Source organism: Cebus imitator, unplaced genomic scaffold, assembly GCF_001604975.1.
Source record: "Cebus imitator isolate Cc_AM_T3 unplaced genomic scaffold, Cebus_imitator-1.0 Scaffold64, whole genome shotgun sequence".
Classification (NCBI taxonomy): Eukaryota; Metazoa; Chordata; class Mammalia; order Primates; family Cebidae; genus Cebus; species Cebus imitator.
Genome location: NW_016107379.1, coordinates 2,089,220 through 2,106,634, shown reverse-complemented (window position 1 = coordinate 2,106,634; position 17,415 = coordinate 2,089,220). Strand labels below are relative to the sequence as shown.

Sequence of the window (17,415 nt, the reverse complement as noted above, 5' to 3'; positions counted from 1 at the left end):
GTTTAGGGTGTTTTTTTCCAATTCTGTGAAGAAGGTCATTGGTAGCTTGATGGGGATAGCGTTGAATCTGTAAATTACTTTGGGCAGCATGGCCATTTTCACAATATTGATTCTTCCTAACCATGAACATGCAATGTTTCTCCATCTGTTTGTGTCCTCTCTTATTTCATTGAGCAGTGGCTTGTAGTTCTCCTTGAAGAGTTCTTTTACGTTCCTTGTTAGTTGTATTCCTAGGTATTTTATTCTCTTTGTGGCAATTGCGAATGGCAGTTCATTCTTGATTTGGCTCTCTTTAAGTCTGTGATTGGCGTATAGGAATGCATGTGATTTTTGCACATTGATTTTGTATCCTGAGACTTTGCAGAACTTGCTTATCAGTTTCAGGAGATTTTGGGCTGAGACGATGGGGTCTTCTAGATATACAATCATGTTGTCTGTAAATAGAGACAATTTGACTTCCTCCATTCCTATTTGAATACTCGTTATTTCTTTTTCTTGCCTGATTGCTCTGGCTAGAACTTCCAGTACTATATTGAATAGGAGTGGTGAGAGAAGGCATCCTTGTCTAGTGCCAGATTTCAAAGGGAATGCTTCCAGTTTTTGCCCATTCAGGATGATATCGGCTGTTGTATTGTGATAAATAGCTTTGATTATTTTGAGATACGTTCCGTCAATACCTAGTTTATTGAGGGTTTTTAGCATAAAGGGCTGTTGACTTTTGTCAAAGGCCTTCTCTGCATCAATTGAGATAATCATGTGGTTTTTGTCTTTGGTTGTGTTTATGTGGTGAATTATGTTTATAGACTTGCATATGTTGAACCAGCCTTCCATCCCCGGGATGAATCCTACTTGATCATGGTGGATAATCTTTTTGATGTGCTCTTGCAATTGGCTTGCCAGTATTTTATTGAAGATTTTTGCATCCATGTTCATCATGGATATTGGCCTGAAGTTTTCTTCTCTTGCCGAATCTCTGCTGGGTTTTGGTATCAGGATGATGTTGGTCTCATAAAATGATTTGGGAAGGATTCCGTCTTTTTGGATTATTTGGAATAGTTTCAGAAGGAATGGTACCAGCTCCTCTTTGTATGTCTGGTAGAATTTGGCTGTGAACCCATCTGGACCTGGGATTTTTTTCGGTGGTTGGTTTTTAATTGCTGCCTCAACTTCAGCCCTTGTTATTGGTCTATTCAGGGTTTTGACTTCCTCTGGTTTAGGCATGGGAGGATGCAAGTGTCCAGGAATTTATCCATTTCTTCCAGGTTTACTAGTTTATGTGCATAGAGTTGTTTATAATAATCTCTGATGGTAGTTTGTATTTCTGGGGAATCTATATATCATTTTTTATTGCATCTATTTGATTATTCTCATTTTTCTTCTTTATTAATCTGGCTAATGGTCTGTCTATTTTGTTGATCTTTTTGAAAAACCAGCTTCTGGATTTATGGATTTTTTGAAGGGTTTTTTGTGTCTCTATCTCCTTCAGTTCTGCTCTGATCTTAGTTACTTCTTTTCTGTTAGGTTTTGAGTTTTTTTGATCTTGCTCCTCTAGCTCTTTCAATTTTGATGATAGGGTGTCGATTTTAGACCTTTCCTTACTTCTCATGTGGGCACTTATTGCTATATATTTTCCTGTAGGAACTGCTTTAAATGTGTCCCAGAGATTCTGGTATGTTGTGTCTTCATTCTCGTTGGTTTTGAAGAACATCTTTATTTCTGCCCTCATTTCATTGTTTATTCCAGTCAACATTCAAGAGCCAGTCGTTCAGTTTCCATGAGGCTGTGTTTTTCTGAGTTAGTTTCTGAATTCTGAGTCAGGCCCCTCTGCTGTAGGCCTGCTGAGGTCCACTCCAGGCCCTGCTTGCCTGGGGATCACCTGCAGTGGCTGCAGAACAGTAAGGGTTGCTGCCCGTTTCTTCTTCTGCTATCTTTGTCCCAGAAGGATACCCACCAGATGTCAGTCTGAGCTCTCCTTTGTGAGGTGACTCTTTGGATACACGAAGGTCAGGGAGCTGCTTGAGGAGACAGTCTGTCCTTTATAGGAGCTCAAATGCTGAGCTGTGAGCTCCGTTGTTCATTCAGAGCTGCTGGGCAGGTACGTTTAAATCTGCTGCAGCTGAACTCATAACCCCCACTTTTTCTCCCCACGTGCTCTGTCCCCCAGAGTTAGGGCTTTATTTATGAGTTTCTTTTGTGATGATGCCTTTTTTCAGGGCTGCCCTGCCCAGCGAGGAGGCAGCCTAGTTGCTGTCTGCCTGCATAGGGTTTGCTGAGCTGCTGTGGGCTTGTCCAGCTGCCATGTGAACTTCCCTGCAGTCCTGTTTATATGGGTGTAGTTAAAACTGCCTTGGCAATGGCAGTGCACCTCTGTAATGGCGAACTCTCTCTGTAATGGTGGGCTGCCTCAGCAATGGCGGGCTGCCTCAGCAATGGCAAAGTACCTCTGTAGTGGTGGACTGCCTCATTGGCGGACGCGCCTCCCCTACAGAGCTGGACCTTCCCGGGTTCAGCTGTGCTTGCTGTGAAACTCTCAATCCAGAGCGTTTCCCATTGCTGTTTTTTTTGTTGGGGTGGGACCAGCCGAGGCTTATCACCTGGCTCCCCAGAACCCCCTTTTTTTTTCTGTTTTAGTGGATCGGTCGACTCTGTTTCCCAGGTGTTCTAGTCGCCTGTTGAAAAGGTACCGCGATCTGTGTGATTTCCTGTGCGGTGACCCACTGCACCAGCTGAGAAGAGCCGCACTGAGATTCGTTGTGCTTTTTTGCCCGGGAATCTCCTGGCCTGGCTCCCTGTTTCAGTCCCGTTTTTAATTAGATGAATGGATGACTCCGTCTCCCAGGAGCTCCGGTTGCCAGCTAAAACAGCACCCGGACCCGTGTATTTTGTATGGAGAACCACTGCGCTGGGGCCCCGGCCAAACAGCTGCGCTGGCCAAATCAGCCATGGTGGGGATCCGTGGGGCCCCTCCGCCTGGGATTCTCCTGGTCTGTTGGCAATAAAAATCCATCTGGAAATGTCGGGCCAGTCACCCTCCGAGCTTTCACTGGGAGCTATAAACCTGAGCTGCTCCTAACTGGCCATCTTGGATGCCTCCTCGAGGTGCGTTTCAAATATAAACAATCACTTCATTATCTTGGAACCAGTATTTAAAGTTGTTCCCTGTTCACTCATGATTTAAAAAAAAATTTGGGACAGGATAAGATTTAGAAAAAGAAATCTTGCGACTCTTAGGTAAAAACTCCGAGATGAAATATAAATCATCCTTCTGAATTATGTCTAGCAAAGTTTTATGTGGTAAAGCTTTATTTCCCTTCTGGATTATTTGAAATACTATTTAGCTTATTCTTGCAAATTAGAGTGCTAATTTTATTTTCTCTATTATTTTTGTGCCGGTTTGACTATCTTTTGGAAACACTTGAAATCTATTTTGTTACTGCCTCTTAAAAATTAAGATTACTTGTACCTTATTTGGAATATGAATAAAATTTTAGAAAAATGAAAACATGATGTCTTTCAAATGTATTTATTGGAAAAATAGCAAAAAACATCTCTTCAATTAAAACCATGTGTTCACTGTACTATGTAAGTGCATACTATTTGTTCATAATTGTGGTAGGAAAAAATTAATTTATGACCTAGCCCTGGCTTATTCTTCTTAGTTTGTAATTTAGTTTGTTTAAACATCAACACTCCTTATTTTATAAAAGCTTTATTGGAGTATAATTGACATACAATAAATTGCTATAAAAGTATAAAATTGCTGGGAAGTGTGCAATTTGATAGATTTTGATATAGGCATATATATATGAATCTGTTACCACAATCAAGAAAATGAACTTGCCCATCACTCTCAGAAGTTTCCCTGGCTCAGTTATAATCTTTCCACGGGTACCTCACCTCTACCACCAAGAAGTCACTGATTTGTCCTCTGTCACTAGGCGTTAGTTTGTATTTTCCAGAATTTTCTACCAATGAAACTATGCAATTTATAGTCATTTTTGTCTTGTTTCTTTCCCTCATTATTTATTATTCACGCATGTTGTAATATGTATTAAGTAGTTCATTCTTTATTTTGCTGAGAGTATTTTATTGTGTGAATGTGCCATAGTTGGCTTATCCATTTACCTACTGAGGAATATGGAGTTATATATAGTTTTAGCTCTTATAAATAAAGTTGCTGTGAATATTCATGTACAAATGGACATATACTTTCACTTCTCTTGGGTAATACCTAGAAGTGGAATGGCCAGCTCATATAATAGGTATATGTTTGCTGTTTAAGATACCATCAAATCCCAGCAATCCCATTACTGGGTATATATCCAAAGGATTACAAATCGTTATACTATAAGGACACGTGTACACGAATGTTCATTGCAGCACTGTTTACAATAGCAAAAACCTGGAACCAACCCAAATGCCCATCGACGATAGACTGGATAGGGAAAATGTGGCACATATACACCATGGAATATTATGCAGCCATCAAAAACGATGAGTTTGGGTCCTTTGTAGGGACATGGATGAATCTGGAAACCATCATTCTCAGCAAACTGACAGAAGAGCAGAAGATCAAACACCGCATGTTCTCACTCATAGGTGGGTGTTGAACAATGAGAACACATGGACACAGGGAGGGGAGCACTACACGGTGGGGTGGGTTGGGGGGAAATGGGGGGGGGAGGGGGGGGGGTGGGAAGCTGGGGAGAGATAGCAAGGGAAGAAATGCCAGATGTAGGTGATGGGGAGGAAGGCAGCAAATCACACTGCCACATGTGTTACTATGCAACAATTTTGCATGTTCTTCACATGTACCCCAAATCCTAAAATGCAATAAAATCAATGGGAAAAAAAAATATCACAATGAAAATTTCCTTTCATAAATTTATTAAAATTAAACTTAAAATGTATCTGTTCCAAAAAAAAATCACAATGAAAATTTCCTTTTATAAATTTATTAAAATTAAACTTAAAATGTATCTGTTCCAAAAAAAAAGATACCATCAAATTATTTTCCAAAGTGGTAGTTTCATTATATATTTCCATTAGCAGTGTGTGAGCATTCCAGTTCCTTTGCATCCTCAGTAGCATTTGGGATGGTCAGATTTTAAAATTTTAGCCATTCTAATACATGTGGAGAGATATCTCACTGTGACTTCAATTTGTATTTCTCTAACAACTAATGATGTTGAGCATCCTGTTGTGAGCTTATTTGTCATCCATTACTTCTTTGGTGAAGCGCCTATTCAAATTATTTGCCAAATTCTTTCCCTGATTATTATTTTGAGAGTTAAAAAAATATGGCTAGGCACAGTGGCTCACGCCTGTAATCCCAACACTTTGGGGGACTGAGGCTGGCAGATCACAAGGTCAAGAGATTGAGACCATCCTGGCCAATATGGTGAAACCCATCTCTACTAAAAATACAAAAAATAAGCTGGGCATGCTGGTGTGCACCTGCAGTCTCAGCTACTCAGGAGGCCGAGAAAGGAGGATCGCTTGAACCTGGGAGGTGGAAATTGCAGTGAGCTGAGGTTGTGCCACTTCACTCCAGGCTGGGTGACAGAGTGAGACTGTTTTAAAAAACAAAACAAAATGAAACAAACAAACCAAAACCCTGAATACAAGTACTTTATCAGATAAATGATTTGCAAGTATTTTTCCCAGTCTGTGGTTTGTGTTAATTCATTCTCTTAAGAGAGTGTTTTGACAAGTAAAAGTTCTGAGTTTTGATGAGGTTCAATTTATTATTTTTTCTTTTATGGATCATGTGTTTTATATGATATCTAAGAAATTACTATTTAGCCCAAGGTCTCAAAGATTTTCTCCTGTATTTTCTTGTAAAAATTTCTCAGCTTTACATTTAGGTCAGTGATCCATTTTGAGTTAATTATTACAGGCTATGTGAGGTATGAACTCCCCCTCCTCCCTGTCCCCCTCCTGCTCCTCCTCCTCCTCCTTTTTTTCCTTCCTGCTCCTCCTCCTCTTCCTTCATCTCCTTTCTCCTCCTTCCTCCTTCTGCTCCTCCTCTTCTTCCTTCTTTTTCTCTTCCTTCTTCTCCTTCTGTTTCTTCTTTTGTCTTCTTTCTCCTCTTTATCCTCCTTTTTCTTCTTCCTTCTTTCTCCTTTATTTATACATCTTGCGATCCAATTATTACAGCCAATTTGTTGAAAAGGTGATCCTTTTTCCACTAAATTATCTTATCTTTCTAAAAAATCAGTTGTCTATGGAACTTTCTGTACTTTCCACTCAGTTTTACTGTAAAATTCCTCTAAATAATAAACTTTTATTTTTTAAATAAGAAGGCCAGGTGTGGTGGCTCATGCCTGTAATACCAGCACTTTTGGAGGCTGAGGCCGGCAGGTCATGAAGTCAGGAGTTTGAGGCCAGCCTGGCCAACATAGTAAAACCCCCATCTCTACTAAAAATACAAAAATTAGCCAGGCATGGTGGTGTATGCCTATAGTCCCAGCTACTTGGGAGGCTGAGGCAGGAGAATTGCTTGAACCTGGGAAGTTAAGGTTGTGGTGAGCCGAGATCATACCATCCAGTCTAGGCAACAGAGTGAGACTCTGTCTCAAAAAAAAAAAAAAAAAAGCAAAAGTACATTCATGTTTAAATCAGTACCTTGCTCAATTTTTTAAGAGAGAGTCTCTGTAGATCTCTGGAGGCTTCTCTCTATGAAAGTTTCTCCTCTTTGGTACTCTATTGTGCAAACTCTAGTTGACTTGGGCTCCCCAGACTCAGGTCTGTCTTCTCAACTGAGTGAGTTGGCTGGGCTCCACTGGATTCCTTTTTCCTGGGCCACTGTCCAGAAACCCTCAAGGCAGTAAACTGGTACAATTGTAGGCCTCCCCTTACTCATTTCTAGTCTCTCAGGGATCATCACCTGCTCTCCACTGTCTTGAAAATCATTGTTTAATACATTTTGTTTGTTTTCTTGTTTCAGGCATGAAATCAAATTTGGCCCATGTTATTCAAAGCACTCTTACTATAATTGGGGAGTAATTATATGCTAAGTCGTGTGTTAGATACAGTAAGCATAGCTGTTGGAATTAAGTAGAAGTAATTTCCAGAATGATAGGATAAAGATACATGAAAGAAGAGAATGAACTGAGGTTTGAAAGTTAAGTAGAATCTGGATAGATACAGCAGAGGTATCATATCCCTGTAGTGAGAAATAGTCCCCCTCCTGCCACAAAAGATCTGTGGAGACATGAATGAAGACCTTTGTTGTCAACTATCTTATGGGACCAGTTTACATATTTACTTCAAGGAATTTTGTTTGTTTAACCATGTCTTTTAGATAGAAACTATTAAGAGAGTCAGTGAAATGTAAAGTTTAGCCATTTGGGATATGTTGTTTATTAACACCAGGTTTTAGTTTTCAATTTCATGTTGTTTTATGACATGAATTTTTACTGAAAATAATAAATGAGTTTTGGAATCAAACAGATCTGGATTTGAATCTGGCTCTGACATTTATTAGCTGTGTTGCCTTAGACTAGCTACTTCTCTTAGTTTCAGTTTCCTCATCTTTAAAATCAGGATAATGATGGTATGATGATTAAATGAGATCACTCGTATGAAGTAATGAACAGAGCCTGATACAGACTGAACTCTCAATAAATGTTAGTTGCCATTTATCTTAGTCTGTTTGTGTTGCAAAAACAGAATATCACATATTAATTTATAATGAATAGAAATTTATTTTCTCATAGTTCTGGAGGATGAGAAGTCCAAGATCAAAACACTGATGTTTGGTGAGGGACTTCTTGCTGCGTCATCACATGGCAAAAGGTGGAAAGACAAAGAGGCCAAAAGGGGACTGAATTTGTTTTTGCCCTTTTATAATGGCATTAATCTCACCCATGACATCAGAGCCTTCCTGTCCCTATCACTTCCCAAAGGTCCCATTTCCTAACATTGCCACAATGACAGCCAAATTTTAACATGAGTTTTGGAGGACAAACATTCAGCACTGTTGTATGTTATACTACAAACGTAGAAAGGCATACCTCGTCAACCTGGTGTGATTCCGTCCTATGTGGCTGTTCTCTGGAACAGTAGTTGTTTATTGCTGTCTGCCTTCTTTCCCACCTGAGTGTATGCCATCACCAAGTGGACATGGTGACGACCCCACTGAGGCCCTACAACTATCTTTTTTGTCATGAGCTATAGGTCAACAAAGATTAGTACTTTAAAGTGGACAAGGAAGAAAATGGGCACTGGTTATCTTTAAGAATAGTCAGTTTACAATACCAGAAATTAATTTTCGTAACTGTAACTTTGTACCTTTTGGCCAATCTCTCCCTATCCCCCCATGCCCTCCTCTCCCCAGCCTCTGGTAACCATACTTTCTACCATTTTTTTCATGAGTAATTAGATTACTTTTTTATTGTTCACTTCTAAATTTTTATTGTTTATTTTTATTTTTAAAATATATTTTATTACACTTTAGGTTCTGGGATCCATGTCCAGAACATGCAGGATTGTTGCATAGATACATACATGGCAATGTGGTTTGGTTTGCTGCCTCCATCCCCCAGTCACCTATATCTGGCATTTCTCCCCATGTTATCCCTCCCCAACCTCCCTACCCAACACTGTACCTCCCCTGTTACCCCCAACAGACCCCAGTGTGCAATGCTCCCCTCCCTGTGTCCATGTGTTCTCATTGTTCAAAACCCACCTGTGAGTGAGAACATGTGGTGTTTGATTTTCTGTTCTTGTGTCAGTTTGCTGAGAATGACGGTTTCCAGATTCATCAATGTTCCTACAAAGGACACGAACTCATCGTTTTTTATGGCTCCATAGTATTCCGTGGTGTATATGTGCCACATTTTCCCTGTTCATCGATGGGCATTTGGGTTGGTTCCAGGTCTTCGCTATTGTAAACAGTGCTGCAATGAACATATATGTGCATGTGTCTTTATAATAGAACAATTTATAATCCTCTGGATATATACCTAGTAATGGGATTACTGGGTCAAATGGAATTTCTATTTCTAGGTCCTTGAGGAATCGCCACACTGTCTTCCACAATGGTTGAATAATTTACACTCCCACCAACAGTGTAAAAGTGTTCCTATTTCTCCACATCTTCTCTGGCATCTGTTGTCTCCAAACTTTTTAATAATCACCATTCTAACTGGCATAAGATGGTATCTCAATGTGGTTTTGATTTACATTTCTCTAATGACCAGTGATGATGAGTATTTTATCATATCTTTGTTGGCCTCATATATGTCTTCTTTTGAAAAGCCTCTGTTCATATCCTTCACCTACTTTTGAATACACTTGTTTGTTTTTTCTTGTAAATCTGTTTTAGTTCTTTGTAGATTCTGGATATTAGCCCTTTGTCTGATGGTTAGATTGCAAAAATTTTTTTCCACTCTGTTGGTTGCTGATTCACTCTAATGATTATTTCTTTTGCTGTGCAGAAGCTATGGAGTTTAATTAGATCCCATTTGTCTATTTTGGCTTTTGTTGCCAATGATTTTGGTGTTTTAGTCATGAAGTCCTTGCCTATGCCTATGTCCTGAATGGTTTTGCCTAGGTTTTCTTCTAAGGTTTTATGGGGTAGGTCTTACGTTTAAGTCTTTAATCCATCTGGAGTTAATTTTAGTGTAAGGTGTCAGGAAGGGGTCCAGTTTCTGCTTTCTGCACATGGCTAGCCAGTTTTCCCAACACCATTTATTAAACAGGGAATCCTTTCCCCATTGCTTGTTTTTGTCTGGTTTGTCAAAGATCAGATGGTTGTAGATGTGTTGTGTTGCCTCCGAGGCCTCTGTTCTGTTCCATGGGTCTATCTCTCTGTTTTGGTACCAGTACCATGCTGTTTTGATTACTGTAGCATTGTAGTATAGTTTGAAGCCAAGTAGTGCGATGCCTCCTGCTTTGTTCTTTTTGCTTAGGATTGCCTTGGGTATGTGGGCTCTGTTTTGGTTCCATATGAACTTTAAGTTGATATTTTCCAGTTCTGTGAAGAGGGTCAGAGGTAGCTTGATTGGGATAACGTTGAATCTGTAAATTACTTTGTAAATATTGATTCTTTCTAACCATCAGCATGGAATGTTTTTCCATCTCTTTGTGTCCTCTCTTATTTCGTTGAGCAGTGATTTGTAGTTCTCCTTGAAGAGGTCCTTTACATCCTTTGTTAGTTGTATTACTAGGTATTTTATTCTCTTTGTAACAATTGTGAATGGCAGTTCATCCTTGATTTGGTTCTTGTTTAGTCTGTTATTGGTGTATAGGAATGCTTGTGATTTTTGCACATTGGTTTTGTTTGCTGAGACTTTGCTGAATTTGCTTATCAGTTTCAGGAGATTTGGGGCTGAGACCATGGGGTCTTCTAAATATACAGTCATGTCGTCTGTAAATAGAGACAATTTGACTTCCTCCTTTCCTAACTGAATACCCTTTATTTCTTTTCCTTGCCTGATTGCTCTGGCTAGAACTTCCAATACTATATTGAATAGGAGTGGTGAGAGAGGGCATCCTTGTCTAGTGCCAGATTTCAAAGGGAATGCTTCAGTTTTTGCCCATTCAGGTTGATATTGGCTGTGGGTTTGTCATAAATAGCTTGTATCATTTTGAGAAACATTCTGTTGATACCTAGTTTATTGAGAGTTTTAGCATAAAGGGCCATTGAATTTTGTTGAAGGCCTTCTCTGCGTCTATTCAGATAATCATGTGGTTTTTGTCTTTGGTTGTGTTTATATGGTGGATTACATTTATAGACTTGCATATGTTGAAGAAGCCTTGCATCCCTGGAATAAAGCCTACTTGATCGTGATGAATAAGCTTCTTGATATGTTGTTGCAGTTAGTTTGCCAGTATTTTATTGAAGATTTTTGCATCTATGTTCATCATGGATATTGGCCTGAAGTTTTCTTTTTTTGTTGAGTCTCTGCTGGGTTTTGGTATCAGGATGATGTTGGTCTCATAAAATGATTTGGGAAAGATTCCCTGTTTTTGGATTGTTTGGAATAGTTTCAGAAGGAATGGAACCATCTTCTTTTTGTATGTCTGGTAGACTTTGGCTGTGAACCCATCTGGACTTTTTTTAGTTGGTAAGCTATTAATTCCTGCCTCAACTTCAGCCCTTGTTATTGGTCTATTCAGGGTTTCGACTTCTTCCTGCTTTGGGCTTGGGAGGGTGCAAGTGTTCAGGAATTTATCCATTTCTTCCAGGTTTACTGGTTTATGTGCATAGAGTTGTTTGTAGTGATCTCTGATGGTAGTTTGTTTATCTGCGGAATCGGTGGTGATGTACACTTGATCGTTTTTTATTGCATCTATTTGATTATTCTCTCTTTAAAAAAAATTAATCTGGCTAATGGTCATCTATTTTGTTGATCTTTTCCAAAAACCAGCTCCTGAGTTTATTGATTTTTTTGAAGGGTTTTTTTTTTGGTGTGTCTCTAGCTCCTTCGGTTCTGTTCTGATCTTAGTTATTTCTTCTCTTCTGCTAACTTTTGAGTTTTTTTGATCTTACTCCTCTAGCTCTTTCAATTTTGATGATAGGGTTTCGCATTTAGATCTTTCCTTGCTTCTCATGTGGGCATTTATTGCTATAAATTTTCCCCTAGACACTGCTTTAAATGTGTCCCAGAGATTCTGGTATGTTGTGTCTTCATTCTCATTGGTTTTGAAGAACATCTTTATTTCTGCCTTCATTTCATTGTTTATACAGTTGACATTCAAGAGCCCATTGTTCAGTTTCCATGAAGTTGTTCAGTTCTGAGTTAGTTTCTTAATGCTGATTTCTAATTTGATTGCACTGTGGTCTAAGAGACTGTTTGTTATTATTTCTGTTGTTTTGCATTTGCTGAGGAGTGATTTACTTCCAATTATGTGGTCAATTTTAGAGTACATGTGATGTGGTGCTGAAAAGAATGTATACTCTGTGGATTTGGGGTGGAGAGTTCTGTATATGTCTTTTAGATTTGCTTGGTCCAGATCTGAGTTCAAGTCCTCGATATTCTTGTTAATATTCTGTCTCGTTGGTTTGTCTAATATTGGCAGTGGAGTGTTAAGGTCTCCCACTATTATTGTGTGGGAGTCTAAGTCTGTTTGTAGGTCATTAAGAACTTGCTGTATGTATCTGGTTGCTCCTGTATTGGGTGCGTATATATTTAGGATTGTTACCTCTTCTTGTTGCATTGATCCTTTTACCATTATGTAAGCCCTTCTTTGTCTATTTTGATCTTTATTGATTTAAAGTCTATTTTATCAGAGACTAGAATTGTAACTCCTGCTTTTTTTTGCTCTACATTTGCTTGGTAAATTTTTCTCCATCCCTTTATTTTGAGCCTATGTGTGTCCTTGCATGTGAGATGGATTTCCTGGATACAGCACACTTATGGGTTTTGACTTTTTATCCAGTTTGTTAGTCTATATCTTTTTATTAGGGCATTTACCCCATTTACATTTAAGATTACTATTGTTACATATGAATTTGATCCTGCTATTTTGATGCTAGCTGGTTGTTTTATGTATTAATTGACCCAGTTTCTTCATTATGTCGATGCTCTGTACCATTGGTACATTTTTGGAGTGGCTGGTATTGGTTGTTCCTTTCTATGATTAGTGCTTCTTTCAGGAGCTCTTGTAAGGCAGGTCTGGTGGTGACGTAATCTCTCAGCAATTGCTTGTTTGTAAAGGATTTTATTTCTCCTTTGCTTGTGAAGCTTAGTTTGGCTGGATATGAAATTCTGGGTTGAAAGTTCTTTTCTTTAAGGATGTTGAATATTGGCCCCCCATCTCTTCTGGCTTGTAAGGTTTCTGCTGAGACATCCAGTGTGTCTGATGGGCTTCCCTTTGTGGGTAACCCAACCTTTTTCTCTGGCTGGCCTTAGTTTTTTTTTCTTCATTTCAACCTTGGTCAATCTGATGATTATGTGCCTTGGGGTTGCTCTTCTTGAGGAATACCTTTGTGGTGTTCTATGTATTTCCTGGACATGAGTACAGGTATTGATCGATTTACTACCTATGCAACTACGACCATTCAACTTTATGACCACAATCGCTAGCCACGACTGCTCCACATCTGGCAGCGCAAACGGTGCCCAGCTGGGCGTATGACAGTGCGGACCAGCTTCTGGCAGCACTACCATCTCCGTGTGCACCATTTCAATTGTACATATAGCCTACTCAACTTACGACCAAATCGTGTTACGACCAGTCCGTGGTCCCGATAGTGGTCGTAAGTTGAGTACTAGCTGTATTGGTCTACCTTGCTAGGTTGGGGAAGTTCTCCTGGATAATATCCTGAAGAGCGTTTTCCAGCTTGGATTAATTCTGTCCATCACATTCAGGTACACTGATCAAACGTAGATTAGGTGTTTTCACATAATCCCATACTTCTTGGAGGCTTTATTCATTTCTTTTTACTCTTTTTTCTCTAATCTTACCTTCTCATTTCATTGAGTTGATCATCCATCTCTGATATCCTTTCTTCTGCTTGTTCAATTGTGCTATTGAAACTTGTATATGCTTCACGAAGTTCTTATGTAGTGTTTTTCAGCTCCATCTATTCATTTATATTCTTCTCTAAGCTGTTTATTCTCGTTAGCATTTCATCAAACCTTTTTTCAAGGTTCTTAGTTTCTTTGCATTGGGTTAGAACATGATCTTTTAGCTCAGAGAAGTTTGTTATTACCCACCTTTTGAAGCCTGTTTCTGTCAATACTTATCAGACTCATTCTCCATGCAGCTTTGTTCCCTTGCTGGTGAGGTGTTGTGATCCCTTGGAGGAGGAGAAGCATTCTGGTTTTTTAGGTGTTTTCTTCCTTTTTGTGCTGGTTTCTTTCCATGTTTGTGGATGTATCTACCTGGGGTCTTTGTAGTTCATGACTTTTGTATGGAGTCTCTGAGTGGACGTCCTTTTTCTTGATGATGAAGTTATTTCCTTCTGTTTTTTAGTTTTCATTCTAACAGGCCCCTCTGCTGAAGGACTGCTGGAGGTCCACTCCAGATCCTACTTGCCTGGGGATCACCTGCAGTGTCTGCAGAACAGTAAGGCTTGCTGCCAGTTTCTTCTTCTGTTATCTTCATCCCAAAATGATACCCGCCAAATTTCAGCCTGATCTCTCCTTTATGAGGTGTCTCTTTGGATATACAGGGGTCAGGGAGCTACTTCAGGAGATCATCTGCCCCTTATAGTAGCTTAAGTGCTGAGCTGTGAGCTCCGTTGTTCTGTTCAGAGCTGCTGGGCAGGGTATGTTTAAGTCTGCCGCAGCGAAACTCATAACCACCTTTTTTTTTTCCCAGGTGCTCTGTCCTGGGAAGGTTGGGCTTTATTTATAAGTTCCTGACCTGCTGCTGCCTTTTTTCAGAGATACCCTGACCAGCAAGTAATTATCCTAGTCACAGTCTGCCAGCAGAGGCGTTGCTGAGCTGCCATGGGCTCTACCTGTCTCCTGGGTCAACTTCCTCGTGGTTTTGTTTATAGCGGTTTAGTTAGAAGTAACTCGGTAATGGCAGTCTGCCTCAGTAATGGTGGACTGTCTCTGTAATAGTGGACAGCCTCAGTAATGGTGGATTGCCTCAGTAATAGCGGACTGCCTTGGTAATGACAGACTGTCTCGGTAATGATGGACTGCCTTGGTAGTGGTGTACTGCTTCGGTAATGGCGGACCCCCTTTCTCCCTACAGAGCTGGACTGTCTTGGGTACAGCTGGGCTTGCTGTGAAACTCTCAGTCCAGAGCATTTCAGATAGCTGGTCTTTGTGGGGGTGGGACCCACTGAGCCAGATTACCTGGCTCCCTGTTTCAGCCTCTTTTTTCAGTTGAATGGGTGACTCTGTCTCCCAGGCATTTCAGGCGCCAGTTGAAATGGCTGCCCAGATTTGGTTGAGTTTTTGTCTAGAGACCTGCTGCGCTGGCTGAAAAAGCCATGCCGAAAACTCATGGTGCTTTTCAGCCCGGGACTCTCCTGGTCTGTGGGCAGTAATAACTTGTTTGGAAATGCAGTAATCACTCACCCTCTGTGTTGTTCTCACTGGGAACTGCAGTCCAGAGCCATCTTGCTCCTTTCCATCTCCATATTTTTTAATGATTGCCATTCTAACTGGCATGAGATGGCATCTCAGTGTGGTTTTTATTTGCATTTCTCTAATGAGCAGTGATGAGCATTTTTTCATATTTTATTTTAACTTTAAGTTCTGGGATACATGTGCAGAATGTGTAGGTTTGTTACAGAGACTATAGCTAGTAGTAATATATTGTATATTTCTGAGTAGCTAGAAGAAAGGAGTTTAATGTTATCACCACAAAGAAACGATAAATGTTTAAAATAATAGATATGCTAAATACTTTGAGCATTTAGCATAAATGATCATTTTACAATGTACACATGCATTGAAACACACTGTACCCTATACATATGTACAATTATTATGTGAAAATTCCAAATAAAATAAAACTTTAGAAACTGGATTGTTCACTTATTCACAAATTTGTAAATTAATATCAAATTTAATCCTATAAACATATATTTGGATTCTAAAAAAAAAAAAAAGAATAGTTAGTTTAGAGGCTGGTACAAAGGATTAATTATATGTTGTTGAAGCAGAGGCAATGAATGTTGAAGGCCGGTGAATTAAAATAACACAGGCAACTTTGAAAATGTCTTCATAGCCAATGGTTTCCTTTAAGGGCTTTTTAAGTTTTTTATTTTAAGTTCTGGGGTGCATGTGCAAGATGTGCAGGTTTGTTATGTAGGTAAATGTGTGCCATGACAGTTTGCTGCACCTATTAACGCATCACCTATGTACTGAGCCTAATATGTATGCCTTAGCTATTTTTCCTGATGCTGTCACCTCTACCCCTGGCAGGTCCCAGTGTGTGTTGTTTCCCTCCCTGTGTCCATGTGTTCTCATTGTTCAGCTCCCACTTATGAGTGAGAACATGTAGTGTTTGGTTTTCTGTTCCTGTGTTAGTTTGCTGAGAATGATGGTTTCCAGCTTCATCCATGTCCCTGCAAAGGGCATGATCTCATTCCTTTGTATAACTGCATAGTATTCCATGGTGTATATTTACCACATTTTCTTTATCCTGTCTATCACTGATGGGTATTTGGGTTGATTTCATGTCTTTGCTATTGTGAATAGTGCTTCAGTGAACATACACATGCATATATCTTTATAATAGAATGATTTTTTTTTTTGTATATACCCAGTAATGGGATTGCTGAATTAAATGGTATTTCTGGATCTAAGTCTTTGAGGAATCGTCACACTGTCTTCCACAATGGTTGAACTAATTTATATTTCCACCAACAGTGTAAAAGCATTCCTGTCTCTCTGCAGCCTTGCTAGCATCTGTTGTTTCTTGACTTTTTAATAATTGCCATTCTGACTGGTGTGAGATGGTATCTCATTGTGTTTTTGATTTGCATTTTTCTAATGATCAGTGATGTTGAACTTTTTTTCATGTTTGTTGGCTGCATAAACGTCTTCTTTTGAGAGCTGTCTGATCCTGTCCTTTGCCCACTTTTTAATGGGTTGTTTGTTTTTTTCTTGTAAACTTGTTTAATTTCCTTGTAGACTCTGGATATTAGAACTCTGTCAGATAAATAGGTTGCAAAATTTTTCTCTCATTCTGTAGGTTGTCTATTCACTCTGATGATAATTTCTTTTTCTGTGCAGAAGCTCTTTAATTAGATCCTTTTTGTCAGTTTTTGCTTTTGCCCCTTGAGAGCTTTGAAATACGCCACCTGTGGTCTTCCGGTTGAAGTATAGTTCAGGACCAGTGCCTATTAGTGGACAGTACTTAGTAGCTATTTAGGAAGATGCAGAGTCAGAAGAGGAAGAGGAGGAGGATGTAAAACTTTTAAGTATATCTAGAAGGCAGTTCACCTCTGGAGGTGATAGCAAGGTTCCAAAGAGAAAAGTAAAACTTGCTGCTGATGAAGATGATGATGATGATTTTGATAATGAGGAAACTGAAGAAAAAGCTCCAGTGAGCAAATCTGTATGAGAAACTCCTGCCAAATATCAAACCAGAATGGAAAAAGACTAAAAATCATTAACTAGAAGATCGAAAGGTCAAGAATTCTTCAACAAACAGGAAAAAAAACTCCTTTTTTTTTTTCTTTTTTTTTGAGTTCTCATGAGATCTGAAGGAAAAAAACTCTCAAAACACCAAAAGGACCTAGTTCTGTGGAAGATACCAAAGCCAAAATGCAAGCAAGTATAGAAAAAGGTGGTTCTCTTCCCAAAGTGGGAGCCCAGTTCATCAGTTATGTAAATAATTATTTTTGGATGAATAACCAGGAGGCTATTCAAGATCTCTGGCAGTGGAGAAAGTCTCCCTAATAAAATAGTTTAAACAGTTTGTTAAAAATTTCCCTTCTTAGGGTGGGTGCGGTGGCCTATGCCTGTAATCCTAGCACTTTGGGAGGCTGAG

General features: G+C 39.4%; 1 protein-coding gene and 1 pseudogene across 2 annotated transcripts in view; both read left to right on the top strand.

Moving 5' to 3' along the window:
* RASGEF1B (RasGEF domain family member 1B) overlaps positions 1-17,415 on the top strand; it is a 634,161-nt gene that overhangs the window by 23,892 nt on the left and 592,854 nt on the right. The gene's annotated exons all lie outside the window — the stretch shown is intronic.
* On the top strand, positions 2,887-17,370 carry LOC119471560 (annotated as a pseudogene).